Genomic DNA, 16,958 nt, shown 5'->3' with positions numbered 1-16,958 from the left:
TTGCGAAGCTTTTCTCGGAATTGAACCCCACTGGGATCTTTTCCACTTCCTTTTTCGAGTCAAACCACAGCCCACCTCCAAGAATCCATCCGTTGCAGGGGCACCGGCATCCAACTGCGACAGCAAGCTGGCGACAAGTACCTTGCATACAAATTCCCCTCCAACTTTCCCGGGTGAAAAAACCATTGGTTTTATATCAAAAATCATGCCCCCAACTCCCAGAAAAGTCGAACAATCCACCTGTTGTGAGGCCGGAGTGGAACATCAAGCTGTCCAGGGGGGACATGGACCAAGTTGAGGAATTGTTAGAGACCATAGAAGCTCATAAGCTGATGGGAGTGATCGGCGCGTCCGTTATGTTCTCCTTCTTCAAACGCCGAGTCCAGCTGATCCAACAGAGCTGCAAACTTGGATTCGAGTACACGGGCGCTGAAGATCCGTCTCGCCTGTGCGCAGAGGAGCTGTCAGACGATGCCGCACTCCTCCGAGTCAGGCGGGTGCTGCTGGACATGGACGCCGTGCCCTACGTCCCAGGATTATTTTTCGCAGAAAATCCTCCAAAACCAGTGAGTATTCGACTACTTTTTGTTGGAAACAAACTCTGTTCTACCGCTACTAACTGAAAACCTTTTGCAGGGGCGCACAGAGCTGTACCGTAGTTACCCGCTGCAACCCGATATCCCTCGGCCGGACCACCTCCTCCCAGCGCCGCTGTCGAAGCAAAGAGGGCTCGGATAGCCCAGGATCTGCACAGCAGCGAGTCCACAGAGGATGGGAGCCCCCTGGCAGAGAAGGAAGCCGAGGGGGAGGTGAGGAGGGTCAACTCCCCCGGGCCAGCCGTGGAGTTGACCGAAACTCTGCCTCAGGTCCTACAGGGTCGGCGGGTGGCACGCAAGTGGAAAGCGCAAGTAGTCAAGTCTTCTAGTTTTGAGTTTGCTGCCTTGTTGAATCGCCAAACATCAGTATGATTGCACGCTGACAAAATCCAATTGTAGTCCTTCCGCTTCTCCGCCCAGGACCGAGCACGAAGAAGTGGGGACAGAATCAGCTTCTTCTACTGCTATGACCATTGCCGTGGCGGGCACCGCGCCATCAGTTGGTGTAACCCCGCCGCTGGCGACGAGCACCCCGCGACGGACGATGCGGGTGAAGAAGGTTGTTTGAAGAAGTCGTCGCTGTAAGTTTGCATCTTGTAGCATAGTGAACATTTTGCTTTAGTCAACTTGTATGATGATATAGCTGAATCGGCTTTGTTAGGTCTGCAAGCGCCGCTCCACCCAAGTCGAAACCAGCCTCAACTACTCCAGCCCCCGGGCCAGCAGCCCCAAGGGAGTCCACGCCCACGGGGCCAGCCATGGCTACTCCAGCCCCCGAGCCATCAGCCCCAGGAGAAACGACGCCCACGGGGCCAGCCCCCGAAGTAGACGCGACACTGCCCAACTTGCCGCCTCCCGAGCTCCAACATGGCGAAGCCAGAGCTGGTGGTGAGGAACAAGTCGAGGCCCCTGATGCCGCTCATGCGGATGGCACAGGTAAGTGTTTGACCGCCCCGGGCTAGCTGGTTAGACCCCAGGCGTTATGTACTGAACGCCTCCTGACTTGCAGGTGCCGAGCAATCGCCTCCTGAAGAAGCCGCGGGGACCTCGACTCCTAGAGAGATGCTGATGACCAGGCCTGGGTACAAGAACCTCATCGCCACGGATCTGATAGACGATCCAATGCTGACGGCCAGTAATATAAGGAACTTCAAGCAGGCATTCAAGGAGCTGTACGATTATGCCATGGTAAGTCGTGACAACTCCTCTGCTTGTAGTCGTTGTCGAATGGCTTGTCTTTAATCTCCCCCTCTGTGCAGAACATGATCACTCATTCAGAGAAGAAATCCAAGAAGCTGAAAGCTGTTGTGAGTGGTCACCGGGAGCTTGCTGCCAAAGACAAGAGCATATCTGAGGAGATAACGAAGAACTGCTATCTTCAGATGGAGCTCGACATGCTGAAACAAGAACGGACTCGAGAGACATGGCTCCTCAAGAACGACCTGCGAAACCTCGAGAAAGCCAACTCCGAGCTCCAAGAACAACTTGAGGAAAAATAGACGGCGCACCAGGAGCATCTCAAAGAGCAGAAGAAAGCGCACCAAGGTAAGCCCTCGCTTCCCTCGAGTGCTTTCCCTTAACGGGTTTCCTTGGACACTGAAATATCCTCACCGCAGAGCTAAGGAAAATCTTAAAATACAAAGAAGAGCTGCTTACTGACGTGAAGAATATGTTGTATCGCCGTACAGATGACATCGAGAGGCTGCAGAAGGTAGTCACCGAAACTGAAGAACAGTTCGCCGACTGCCTTCGGCGAATCAAGACGCTGGGTGAGGAGAAAGGGTGGTAGGAGAAGGAACTGGAGATCCTCAAGGAAGCTGCCCAGACGCTCGTGGACATGGTGGATCCAGCAGAAGAGGGCGAAGCAGACAACCAGCCCTTGCTGGAACGACTTCGCGGGGCGCCTGAAAGAGTCGTCAAGTTCCTTACGGAGGCCCCGGTCGCCTGTGTCAGCCATGCCTTGGCATTTGTGAAATCTTTTTGGCCAGAAGCATCGCTGGGAATGTTCACGCAGGGAGTAGCTGCGGAGTGCACTGAAGAGCAGTTTAAAGCGTACCTCCAAGAGGCCCAACCTGTAGCAGAACAGATAGTACAAAGTGTACTGCAAGATTAGGGTGTAAAGAACAAGTACTCATTGTCTTGTATTGAAGCGTCCCCCCATCAGGGAAGACTTAAAAGTGTTGCTTTATCAGTTCCAGGAGACTAATAACACTTTTATTACATCAGATGGTACATCACCGTACAACTCTTCGCGGTAATGGGCAGTGAAGCGCCACTATCGCGAGGATTACAACTAAAACCCACACTACTACACTAGCTATGAAAAGAGGATCATCAGAGTCTTGCGCCATGCGGAATCCAACAGTGGCCTCAACCACAGGCAAGACTGGGTGCAGGACGAAACCCTACTCGTTGTCTTCAGGGACGTAGTCTGGGTCTTCCACTGTAAAAGTAAGAAAGGGGTGAGTACAAACGTACTCAGCAAGTCCAATCACACCCACGGAGGGGGGTATAACAGAATTTAATGCACAAGGTATTCCAAGGATAAGGCTATGGTTCGTTTACGGAAAAACTCGGTTATATGCAGGGGTTTGTTTTAAAAGCATTTTCAAAACGAGTTTTCCAGTACCAAGGAGCACACAGCGTTGATCCACACGGATCCAGGTTTTAAACTGCTACCGGACTCCCCGTCCGCCGTAGCATACGGCACAACTGCCGGACACTTTCCAAACGACTCACACCAGTTCAACCATTCCCAGAGAGAAACACTAGTTATGTGACCACACCATAACTTGCCCAATACCATGGGCACGGCTATTCGAATAGATTTTCAACTCTGCAGAGGTGTGCAACTTTACCCACAGGTGGGGTACCACAGCACGATCACCTTAGTGTCGGTGCAGATCCCAACAAAGCCATTACCCACCTTAGCTAGACCTGACTAGTCACCACGGGATCCATCAAGGGGTCATTCGACCTACCTCCGAGGTTTAACCGGGGCATAAGTCACACAGAGCTTATCCCTTCTCCTTGATCATCCGTTGCTCTCAGCTCTCCTGATGGCTACCAGACTAACTAGTGGGATTTATGCTAAGCCGTTGCCCATACAACGGTCAAGTGGTTTGCACGACAGGAAGCTAGGTGAGATGACACATCAACTCGGTCCTTAGGGGTGACAAGATGGATATCTCCCTTCCTCGCTCAACCACACAGGTACGAGCACACCAACGGCAATTCACACAGAAATGCCATCCATCCCGTCTAACTCACTTTTCAAAACCACACTTTATCCCTTCCCACACGTACACACACTTTCTTTGCAAAACCAGGTGGTCGAGGTATGGTTATCACAAGTAGGGGTGGCTATCCTACCATGTTTTCGGCACACAAAACCATGCAATTTTATAAAACAGGCCTCTGGGTTGTGTTTATAAAAACTAGGACAGAAACATGCATCAAAGGGCGGAATTGAACTTGCCATCGTCAAGTCCTTGCGAAAGGTCCTGATCGAAGCACTGTCCTTCGGGTTCGAGGTCGCAGAACTGGTCCTCGGTTGCTTGGTCGCAGTCGGGAACTTCTTCGTTCACTCCGTGTCCTACGACGCAAACAAACAGACATACAATCAAGTGAAAGAACTAAAAGCTTTTATCGTTGGGCTTGAATCGGAAATAATTTAGTTACGGAGTTAGGGGTAATATTTTCGGGTGGTTTCTTAATGGCGTGGTTAGAACTATACTAGGAACGGAATGGTAAAGTTTCGGGTCAATCGGAGGTCGTTTCACACATAAAATGACGCGTTAAAGACGGTTTCAGGGATTAAACGGGGGTCCCGGGCTCGCTTGTAATTACCCCGAGGGGGTAAGGACCTTTTCGCGAACCCTAAAAATACTCGGACCTGCTAAAAAAAAGTGCCATGCGTATTTAGGTTCGTGTATTGGAGGGCTCAATTTGAAATATTAAAAGGGCGAGGTTTCTTTTGCAAAGAATGGGTGGATAGGGGTGCTCCTAAAAGGGGGGTTTTCTTTGGGGAAATACAGGGGAGGCCAGGGGGTTTTGCGTAAAAGGGGCCACCTTCTTCCTCCTCCCTTCACAGGAAACAGAGGAGAGGGGAGGGGAGCTCGACGCCGGCCTAATGTGGTGGCCCGGGGCATGGCGGCGGTCCGGGGGTGGGGGAAAAGGGGGAGGGGGCACGGGGATTCCATCCCCGGCCTCACCTCGGCTCGTCGGGGCGGCGCTGGAGCAAGGGGGGGCGAGGGTCTGGGCGGCGGTGGCGGTGGTGAGGTGCTGGGGATGCCCCTCGGCCCCTTTTATAGGTGGCCGAGGCGGTGGGGCGGTGGGCTCGGCCGGCGGCGGTCGCGGGCAGCCATCAATGGCGTTTGGCCGCTCGCGGCCGTCGTGACGCGGCGTGGCGGCGGGGTGCAGGTGCCGAGGGCACGTGGGGGGGGGGCGCTGTGCGAGCACAGGGCGGACGCGCGCGCGGGGTGCGGCAGGGAGCAGCGGCGGGCGACGCGGCTGACGACGGGCGGCGCGCGCGCGTGCGCGGGCGGCGCGGCGTGGCGCTGGCCAGGGGCGAGGGCGCGGGCGACGGGCGGCGCGGCGCGCGGTGCGTGGGCACGCGGGGCACGCGGAGCGAGCGCGTGCGCGCGGCATTGCCGGGGCAGCGCAGGCACACGGCCTGGGCGGCGTGCAGCTCGCGGCAGAGAGAAGGAAGAGGGAGGGAGAAAGGAAAAGAAGAAGGGGAAAGAGAAAAGAGAAAAGAGAAAGGGAGATTGGGAAAAAGAAAAGAAAAGAAATGGAAGAGGAAAGAAAAAGAAAAAAGAGAGAAAGAGAGAGAGAGAGAGGGGGGGGGCGTGTCGGCGCCAGTCGCGGCGGCGACCGCGGCCGGTCGGCCACGCGCGCGCGGGATTCGCGTGTCGCGCGAGAAAGGAATCGCGCCGGCGCTAATCTCGGCGGGCGGTCGCGCGTGGGCGACAAGCCATCGAGCGATGCGGAACGGGGCAGCAATCCGGTTAGGGTTAGGGTTTTGACGTCGAACCGTTTTTACGAATCACTCTTGCGCATGATTTAATTAAGTGAATTTTTCAGGGCGTCACAAACCTACCCCACTTAAATGAATCTCGTCCTCGAGATTCGGCTGGCTCCTAAACAGATGGGGAAATTCCTTCTTTAGAGCCTCCTCGCGTTCCCAGGTTGCTTCCTCTACTCCGTGTCTGCTCCATTGCACCCTGCATATCCGTACTTCGGAGTTTCTTGTCCTCCTAGTGACAGTGTCTAGAATCTTGACCGGCACTTCCTGGTATCGCAGATCCAGCTGCAGGTCTATTGTTTCCACCGGCAGATATTCTCCTTCGGGTACTCTCAAACACCTTCTTAATTGCGAGACATGAAATACTGGGTGTATATCAGACATTTCTTCTGGTAACTCCAGTCGGTACGCTACTGCTCCGACTCTCTTCAGAACTCGATACGGTCCAATGTATCGAGGGGCCAACTTTCCTTGTACTTGAAACCTTCGCGTTCCTCGAATGGGTGAGACCTTGAGATAAGCAAAATCTCCTGGGTTGAAGCTTACTTCTCGCCTTTTCTTGTCTGCGTAGCTCTTTTGTCGAGACTGGGCTGCTTTCAATTTCTCGCGGATCTCCGCTACTTTTTCTTCTGCTTCTTTTATAAGTGCAGGTCCTACTAGTGCACGTTCTCCGACTTCCGACCACATCAAGGGGGTTTTGCACTTTCTTCCATAGAGGGCTTCGAATGGCGACATGCCCAAGCTGGCTTGGTAACTGTTATTGTACGAGAATTCTACATAGGGAAGACTCTGCTCCCAGTCCTTTCCGTAGGTCAGGACACATGCTCTTAGCATATCTTCCATAATCTGGTTTACCCTCTCGGTTTGACCGTCCGTCTGTGGATGGTATGCGGAGCTGAAATCTAATTTGGTGCCCATGGCCTGATGCAAGCTTTCCCAGAATCTAGAGGTAAATTGGGTCCCTCTATCAGAGACAATCCTGCTAGGTACTCCATGTAGTTTTACTATGTTTTCTACATAAAGCTTTGCCAGCTTTTCTCCACCATAAGTGGTTCGTACGGGTATGAAATGTGCCGATTTAGTGAGTCGATCCACTATTACCCATATGGAATCGTGTCCCCTCTGTGTTTTAGGTAGACCCACTACAAAGTCCATTCCTATCTCATCCCATTTCCAAACTGGAATGGGTAGGGGTTGCAATAACCCTGCTGGCTTTTGGTGTTCGGTCTTGATCCTTTGACAAGTATCACAATGTGCCACAAATCGTGCAATATCCGCCTTCATCCCATTCCACCAATATTTTTGCCTTATGTCCTTATACATTTTGGTGGATCCTGGGTGGATGGAGTAGGCTGAGTTATGGGCTTCGTCCATGATTAATTGCCGGAAATCCCCATTCTGGGGGACACAAATCCTATCCTCGTACCATAACGTTCCCTTATCGTCCACTCTGAAACCTGGTGCTTTGTTTTCTCCAGTTTGTTTGCAAATCTTTACTAACTCTTGATCTGATCCTTGAGCCTCTCTGATCCTATCCTCTAGTGTTGATCGGATGTTCAGCACCTGGCTGGAACCTCGAGGCACAACGTGCACATTTAATCATGCCATTTCCTCTCGTAGGTGGTCATCCTTGGGTCCATAGGATTTTCGGCTTAGGGCATCGGCTACTACGTTTGCTTTCCCGGGGTGATACTGAATTTCCAAATTGTAGTCCTTGACCAACTCCAACCATCTTCTTTGCCTTAGGTTTAAATCCGGCTGGGTGAAGATATACTTCAGGCTTTTGTGGTCGGTGTAAACCTCACACTTATTTCCAATCAGGTAATGTCTCCAAATCTTAAGGGCATGCACTACGAGTGCTAATTCCAAATCATGGGTCGGATAATTCTGCTCATGAGTCCTGAGTTGGCGGGAAGCATATGCGACGACTCTCCCGTCTTGCATTAGTACACACCCTAATCCTTGTCGGGATGCATCACAATAAATGACAAAGTCCCGATGAATGTCCGGTAGGGTCAGCACTGGGGCGGTTGTCAACCTTTGCTTCAATTCTTGAAAACTTCTTTCACAATTTTCCGTCCAGGCGAACTTCTTCTCCTTCTTAAGAAGTTCTGTCATGGGTCGAGCTATCTTAGAAAATCCCTCAATAAACCTCCGATAGTATCCGGCTAATCCAAGAAAACTTCTGATTTCACTAACATTGGTCGGTTGCTGCCAATTGGATACGGCCTCGACCTTCTCTGGGTCCACTGCTACGCCTTCCGCGGTCAGAATGTGACCAAGGAAAGCTACTTTCTCCAGCCAGAATTCACATTTGCTATATTTGGCATATAGTTTATGCTTCCTTAGCTTTTCCAACACAACCCGCAGATGTTGCTCATGTTCCTGAACACTCTTAGAGTAGATAAGTATGTCGTCAATAAAGACTACGACAAACTTATCTAGCTCATCCATGAATACCTTATTCATGAGGTTCATAAAATAGGCGGGGGCATTGGTTAGTCCGAAGGACATTACGGTGAACTCAAACTGTCCGTAACGGGTGACAAAAGCTGTCTTAGGGATGTCACTTTTTCTAATCTTGAGCTGGAAATACCCTGACCTTAGGTCGATCTTAGAAAAGTACTTGGCTCCTTTTAGCTGATCGAACAGATCATCAATCCTGGGGAGGGGGTACTTATTCTTAATGGTGACTTCATTCAGTGCCCGGTAATCTACACACAACCTCATACTCCCATCCTTTTTCTTGACAAACAGCACTAGGGCTCCCCATGGCGACGAGCTTGGTCTAATGAAGCCAATTCGTTGCAGTTCTTCTAGTTGCTTCTTTAATTCTGTTAACTCAGAGGCCGCCATCCTATAGGGTCTCTTGGCTATAGGGGATGTTCCGGGGATAAGGTCTATGACGAACTCTATATCCCTGTCCGGCGGCATACCGGGAAGCTCTTTGGGGAATACATCCGGGTATTCGTTTACTACCGGGACTCCTTCTAAGGGCTTGGCTTCCAGGCTAAACACCATTGGGTCGAACTTACTATCCCGGGTATGGCAGATCACTTGTACTCCTTCGGGGTTTGTTAGGTGTACCACTTTGTTGGTACAGCCTATGAGACCATTGTGTCGGCTTAACCAGTCCATTCCAAGGATCACGTCTATTCCCCCAGACTTAAGTACTACCAAATCTGCTAGGAAGTCTACCCCACTTAAATTGATCCTTAACCGTGGTTAATAAGGGTGTTTTTAGTAGTACTGTAGGTATTTTGTGTTCCTCCACATAGCTCGAGGATATAAACGAGTGCGATGCTCCAGAATCAAATAATACTGTCGCCAGAGCCGAGTTGACTAGGTACTCACCGAGCACTACGCCTTGGGCCTCTTGAGCCTCCTGCGCGTCGATGTGATTGACGCGGGCCCGTCCAAATGATTGCTGCTTCACCTGCTGGCTGTTGTCGTTGTTGCGGACGGGCACTCGGTTAGCACCGGTCAGGGCTGGTCTGGGTCCATTCACCGTGTTGGAGAAGGCCGATGTAGCCGGCTTGGTCTTGGCATAAGGGCAATTGGCGATGAAGTGCCCTGTCTCATGGCAGTTGAAACAGGCCCTAACATTGTTGTTGTCGGAGGCGACCAGGCTTGTGTTGCCCTGCGGGGCCCTCATGGTATTCTGACTCTTAAGCTGTGCTTCAGGGGCTCGTGATCCTGTCACCTGGGACTAAGTCCTATACTGCATTGGGGCCTGGGATCTTGGTGCAGTGTAGTTGGAGTTCCTCGGCTTTTGGAAGCGTGTAACACCCTAAGGTAAATTTTCCCTAATTTTTATGAATTTATTTGGGCTTAAATAAATTTTCCATGCCTTTCTTTAATTTTGTCGCATTTAAAGTAATTTTATAACGCAAGGAAATAAAATTTACCATAGGATTAAATTTTTTGTGCATTCATGCCGCAGCATTATTTTATTTGTGTTGAGTTCATAGGTTTGAATTCAAATTTGTATTTGAATTCAAGTAGAATTGTTTGAATTAATGAGTGTTGAAAAAAGAAAAGGAGAAGGAAGGAGCCCAGCCAGCAGGCCCAAAACCCTCTCCCTCCCCCTCTCTTTCTTTCCCCAGCCCGAGGCCCAGCTTTTCCCCTTTTCTCTCCTCCCGCGTGGGCCGAGCCTCGGCCCGTTTCCCCCTCAGCCCGCGCTCCCTGCTCTCTCCCTCTCGCTGCCACTCCGGGCCCACACGTCGGCGCCTTCCTTTCCCCTTCCTCCCAGCGCCCGAGTTCCCCCTCTGTTTTTCCCCCTCGCCGCTCCGGTCGTCTGGCCGCTGGATGTGGCCGCGTCACCGCATCCCGGGCCCTTCCCCCCCTGCGCGGTGCTTGGCCAAGCTGCACGCGGGCCCAGCCCCCCCGTCCGGAGCCTTCTGGAAGCCGGCCGCGCTCGGATTAGATCGGGCCGTGGCAACCCCGTGAGGAGCGGAGTCCGTTGATCGCAGGAACGCACGCCGAGGACTGCCCCCCCCCTTCTTAGCTGCGGTCTCTCTCTCTTGCGTCCCTCCTCAGCCGCAACCACCTTCCCCACCTCCCCTCTGTGCCCTAGCGCCGCCGTGCCACCCGCTCGGGTTTGCGCCGCCGCCAACCGAGCTCCTGCGCCACGCGAGACGACGCCGGCGCCGCTAAACCTCGGCCATTACCACCGTCACAGCACCCCGGTGGGGTAAGAAACTTTTCCCGCCTCTCTTTCTCCTCGGTTTCGTCTCCCCGCGACCGCGCACGCTCGCCGGCGCTCCCAAGACACGGGCTGCCGCCGCCCCGCCGCTACGGCCACCTTGGCCCTCCCCGCACCCCCTGGACCTTTTCCTTGTGCCCCCTCTCTCTCCCCGTGCTGGCCGTGCCCCGAACCAAGGCCGCAAACGCCCAAGCGCACGTCCTCCGGCGAACCCCCGCCGCATCCACCACACCCAGCGCCTCCCCGCCGCCGGAGCTGGCCGGAGCCCAATTGGCCGTCCGATCCAAACCAACGGTCTGGATTAGATCCAGACCGGTACGCGATCCCGGCCGCCCGATTTAAATCTTGTGGCCCTCGTGAGTGCTAACCCTAGATCTCCCTTGAACCGTCCGATCGAGATCCAAGCGTCCAGATCCGCGCGTACCCCTTCATTTAGTTGATTTAATCCCAGCCGCACAGATCAGATCCGAGGGCCCAGAACAGATCATACCGCTTCAGCCGCCCCTTTTGCTAAAGAGTCCCTGCCTTTTTGGGGAATCAACCCGCCGTCCACCCGTGAGTCAAAAGTAATTGCAGATAGGTCCTTTTCCTTCCGTTTGACCCCCTGAGTTTCCTGGAATTTGAACCCGCGGTCCAGTCAAGGGTTTTTGGTGAGTTAGCCCCTGAGTCTAGGCTTTATTTATGTTTTAGTCCCCGAGTTTTGTCCAGAAGCCCTGGTTTCTCTGTTTTTCTTACAAATAGGTCCCTGGATCCTGTCTTAAGCGTAGTTTTCACGTTTTAGCTCCGTTTTAGGTGTTCTTTATATCCACGCGATAGTTGTAACGCGTAGATTAGTTCTAGGCTAGTTTCATGTGCTGTTTCTATGTAATGTTGTACTGTTTTCTTATAGTTTGTTCTTGTTATGTATGTGTGTATGTGTGGGCTATGTTTGATGATCGTGAGTAGACGCGGAGCCTTTGGAGCAGTACCAGGAGCAGCCGTCTTCCGAGCACTTCGAGCAGCAGCCGGGAGAGTACGAGGAAGGCAAGTATAACATGAAACTCCTATCACTTTTAAATACAATTTCATACTGCATTTTAATACTGTATACCTATAAGGACTTTCCTAGCCACTTTATATCCTATATATATATCCTTGGGGTTGCATTTGGGTTAGTTGTGCTAGGTTGCTGCGCTACAACATATCTTGGTTCTTTTTAATTAATCTGATTAATGGTCTTACGCAACTTAATTCTGGAGCTGACCCTCTGTGTTGTGTGCTTGAGTGGTTTGTGCGTCCTTAAAAATATGTTTTTGTAGAAACATGGTTTAGGGGGCCAGCACGGTGCTTAGTGCTTGGTTGGCCACTCTCCATAAGGACCGGTTCATAGAGCGACAACCTGGGACAACCGCGCAACCACAAGACTGGAATGGGACGGTCTTGACTTACTAATTAGGTTGTGTTGGTTCGGGAGTAACTTACCTGCGTGGGCAAGAGGGGTGGTAAGCTTCAATGGTCCCTGCTCCTCCGGCTTGGTCTGTGCTGTGTGTCTTGTACCCCCGGAGGTGGGCCCCATCGTCGCTGATCCAGAATCCTTAGCGGTTACACCTTACCAACGTGATCCTTTGTAACGGTCTCGTAGTGTGCTTGCTAGCCATCTCACCTAAGGAAGTGTGATGAACAACTAGCGTAGCTCACGACTTGTGGGTAAAGTTGTGCAACCTCTCGAGAGTGTAAAACTGATATATCAGCTGTGCTCACAGTCATGAGCGGCCCAGATCCTCCGTCTGATTAGTGGGGTTATCAACCTTTGACGAGGGCGATTCCCCGGGTGGTTTTGGTTTGGATGGTTCTCAGTAGTTCTTAATTAATACTGATTAATTTATTATGCAATTGGGTTTATGGTAATTCATCCACTGGTAGTAATTAGCTCTAATAAAATTTGCCAAGACTAAAAGCTACTGCAGTTGAGTCAGCCAGCCTAGAGCCTCATAGTTTGTGTTATACTTGTTGAGTACGAGTTTGTACTCACACTTGCCTCTTTACTCTTCTGTTCTACTTCGGAATATCTTCGACTGCTGCTCAGTGCCCGGCAACGTGGAGGACTACGTCAGCGGCTTCGACGACTTCTAGGTGTTTGTCTCCCAGTCGACGTCCCTGTGGCGCCCATGCTCTTCATGTATTCCTTTTTCGCTTCCGCAACTCTTGAACCGATTCTTGATTCGGTTGTAATGAAATAATTTATTCATGATTCATTTACGATTTATATTAATGTTATTCGTGACATGTGTTGTGATATCTTGATAATCTGTTGTATATATGCGTGACTTGATCCTGGCGCATATATGATTGCTCGATTTATGTTCTTATAAATCGGGTGTGACAGATTGGTATCAGAGCCGTGTCGACTGTAGGACGAAGCCTAGGTAGAATTGGTCGAGTTTAGGACTTCATTTCTCTTGCTTGCCTCCGCAAATCTTCAGCCATCGTTTTTCTGCTCCTATTCCTTGAGTCTTAATCCCTCGATTTGCTGTTTTTCCCGCCTTTCCGGAGAAGTAGCTGGAGTTTTTCGTAGACGTTGGCCTGAGTCGCCTAATCCGGTAAGTTATAAGTTTAGGTTGTCCCGATGAAATTACGCTAGAACGAGTGTGTTAGTCGAGTAGTGTGGAAAACTCGACTAAGTTGTGAATATTGAATGATTGTTATTGTGCAAATGTCTGATTTGGATTTTTGGTTGATTGTATAGGCTAGTAGTTAAACTTGTTCATGCAAATCGACCTAACCCAACTTGGACTAAATAATAAAAAAAATTGAGTTAGATCGTTGGGGGTAAAACCTATAATCTTTTCTCTCTGTTATATCCTATCGAAGTTTCATCTCCTCAGCGGCACCATATCTTATTCTCATAAATTTCGTTTGTTGCAATCAGATGGTGAACACCAGGCGCACCGGTTCCGGTTCTGACCAGCAGGAGCAGAACAACCAGGGTACTGGTCAGCCGCTGCCGATGCCGCCACCACTGACCCCGGAGCAGTTCTTCCAGCTCCAGATGCAGATGATGGCTACCCTGAACAACACAGTTCAGGCTCTGCAGCAGATCCACGCTCAGCCACCGCCTCCTCCGCCGCCTCAGCCCCGTGACAGGCGTGCGGATTTCCTGAGAGGTCACCCGCCGACCTTCTCTCACGCCACGGACCCACTCCAGGCGGACGACTGGCTTCGCTCGGTGGAGCGCCAGTTGGTCGTTGCGCAGTGTGACGACCGAGAGCGGGTTTTGTACGCAGCAGGGCAGCTGCGAGGCTCCGCTCTTGACTGGTGGGAGTCCTACCCCGCTCGAGACCGTGATGCTCTCACGTGGGACCAGTTCCGTGAGCGTTTCAGGAACCATCACATTCCTGAGGGCATTATGAAGATGAAGCAGAAGGAGTTCCGTGCCCTTAAGCAGGTAAAATTTAACGGAAATTCCTTACCAAATTCTTTTGAGCTTGATCCATCCTTGATTTTCTTTCGTAAAACCTGACCATTGAGCGATTTCTATCCTTGTTATCTGTGTTCGTTATTTCAGGGGTCGATGACGGTGACGGAGTATCGTGACCGTTTCCTTCAGCTTGCCCGCTACGCCCCTGCTGACGTCGCTCGTGATAGCGATAAGCAGGAGTACTTCAAGGAGGGACTGGATGATCATATCCAGTATGCGCTGCTGAACCACCGCTTCGACAACTTCAACCAGTTGGTTGATGCGGCCCTCAACACCGAGCGCAAGCGCCGTGAGATTGAGGATAAGAAGAGGAAGATGGCTCCATCCTCTTCGGGCAGCAACACCCGTCCCCGCTACCAGTACCCTCCGCAGCAGCAGCAGCAGAGGCCGCTCCAGCAGTACCAGCAGCGGCAGCAGTTTCCGCCTCGCCCTCAGCAGCAGCAGCAGGCGGGACAGGGTCAGAGGCTTCCAGCGCCTCCGGCTCCACCAGCTCAGAGGCAAGGAGCGCCCACTCCTCCTCCTGGGCAGCAGGCTCCGGCACTTCCTCGAGTGTGCTTCCACTGCGGCGAGCCAGGGCACTACGCCAACGTCTGCCCTCGGAAGGCGCAGGCAGGACAGCAGGGCCGTGCAGCACCGCCCAAGGCCCCAGCTCAGGGCAGGGTGAACCACGTGACGGCCGAGTCAGCGGCCGAGGCTCCTAACGTGGTTATTGGTACGTTCATGGTTAATGCCCATCCTGCTACAGTGCTTTTTGATACTGGTGCTACGCATTCTTTCATCACCCAGTCTTTTGTTGAGCATCATGGCATTCCTACTAGCACATTAAAGAGGTGCATGTTAGTATCTTCACCGGGAGGGCAGTTGAGGTCTCATGTCTTCTGTCCCAGAGTCAGTGTGGCTATAAGGGGGGTAGATTTCAGTGCGAATCTGATGGTGCTTGACTCCAAGGGCATTGATGTGATCCTTGGGATGGAGACTCTTGCTAAGTGGGGAGTCCGGATAGATTGTGCTCAGAGGACGGTTCTTCTGTCAGCACCGGATGGTCAGGAGGTCACTGTTGGAGCTACGGAGCCTTCTGGATTTCTTCATCAGATGGAGGCTAGACCCACGGATGGTATTCGCGTGGTGTCGGAATTCCCGGATGTCTTTCCGGATGATCTGCCAGGTATGCCGCCTGATCGCGACATTGAGTTTTCTATTGATCTCTTGCCTGGCACAGCTCCTATTGCTAAGAGGCCCTATCGTATGGCTCCTGTCGAGCATGAGGAGGTTAAGAAGACTGTCGACGAGTTGCTAGCTAAGGGTTATATCCGTCGCAGTTTCTCCCCTTGGGCTTTTCCTGTATTGCTTGTAGAGAAGAAGGATGGTGCGAAGAGAATGTGCGTCGATTATCGGGATCTGAATGCAGTCACTATCAAGAACAAGCATCCATTGCCCCGTATTGAGGATCTCTTTGATCAGCTTCAGGGTGCTTGTGTATTCTCGAAGATTGATCTGCGTTCGGGTTATCATCAGCTGAAGATTCGTCCTGAGGATATTCAGAAGACGGCATTCACCTGCAAGTATGGGTTATATGAGTATACGGTCATGTCTTTCGGCTTGACTAATGCTCCGGCTTTCTTCATGCATTTGATGAACAAGGTTTTCATGGATTATCTGGACACCTTTGTGGTGATATTTATTGATGATATCCTGATATATTCCAAGTCAGAAGCGGAGCATGAGAAGCATCTGAGGCTCGTGTTGCAGAGGCTCAGAGAGCACAAGCTGTATGCCAAGCTCAGCAAGTGCGAGTTCTGGATTGACGAGGTTCCATTCCTCGGTCATGTTATCTCCAAGGGAGGTATTGCTGTGGACCCCGGAAAGGTGAAGGATGTGCTTGACTGGGTTGTACCGCAGACGGTGAAGGAAGTCCGCTCTTTTCTGGGTTTAGCAGGTTATTATCGGAGATTCATTGAGAATTTCTCCAAGATTGCGAAGCCTTTGACTTCCTTGCTAGAGAAGGACGTGGGTTTCTCTTGGACTGATGAGCGTCAGAAGGCCTTCGAGGAGTTGAAGAAGAAGTTGACCACTGCGCCAGTCCTTACTCTGCCAGACCAGAGCAAGAGGTTCACAGTGTATTGTGATGCTTCGAGAGATGGTCTTGGTTGCGTCTTGATGCAGGAAGGCAGAGTGATAGCTTATGCCTCGCGGCAGCTGCGCCGGCACGAGTTGAATTATCCCACTCATGATCTGGAGTTAGCCGCAGTTGTGCATGCTCTGAAGATATGGAGGCATTACTTGTTTGGGCAGAGGTGTGATATTTACACCGATCACAAGAGCCTCAAGTATATTTTCACGCAGAGTGAGCTGAATATGCGGCAGAGAAGATGGCTAGAATTGGTCAAGGATTATGACCTGGAGATTCACTATCATCCGGGCAAGGCCAATGTTGTAGCAGATGCTCTGAGCAGGAAGAGCTATGTTAACATGGCCGTGGCTTTTCAGATGCCTCACGAGTTATGCGAGGAGTTTGAGCAGTTGAGTCTGGGTTTCTTGCATCATACCTCGAGTACGTAGTTCGAGGCGGAACCCACCCTAGAGGCTGAGATCCGGCAGTATCAGAAGGAAGATCAGAAGCTGCAGGAGATTCGTGAGTTGCTCAAGATTGGCAAGGCCCCTCATTTCAGAGAGGATGATCAGGGTACCTTGTGGTACAAGGGTCGTATATGTGTGCCGGACGTAGCAGATCTCAGGAAGTTGATTCTGAGTGAGGCCCACGATACAGCATATTCTATCCATCCTGGCAGCACGAAGATGTATTACGACCTGAAGGAACGATTCTGGTGGTCTGGAATGAAGCGTTCCGTTGCGGAGTATGTAGCTATCTGCGACACTTGTCAGCGTGTCAAGGCAGAGCATCAGAGGCCAGCCGGGTTATTGCAACCGTTGAAGATTCCAGAGTGGAAATGGGAGGAAATCACTATGGACTTCATTGTTGGTTTGCCTCGTACTCAGAAAGGGTACAACTCCATATGGGTAGTAGTGGACCGGTTGACGAAGGTTGCTCATTTTATTCCGGTGAACACTACTTACTCCGGTGCTAGACTTGCAGAGTTGTACATCTCCTGGATTGTCTGTCTGCATGGTGTTCCAAAGAAGATTATATCTGATCGAGGATCTCAGTTCACTTCA

This window comes from Panicum hallii, chromosome 6 (genome assembly GCF_002211085.1).
Source record: "Panicum hallii strain FIL2 chromosome 6, PHallii_v3.1, whole genome shotgun sequence".
Lineage (NCBI taxonomy): Eukaryota > Viridiplantae > Streptophyta > Magnoliopsida > Poales > Poaceae > Panicum > Panicum hallii.
The sequence above is the reverse complement of the archived record's forward strand: the minus strand, read 5'-3'. Positions refer to the sequence as shown.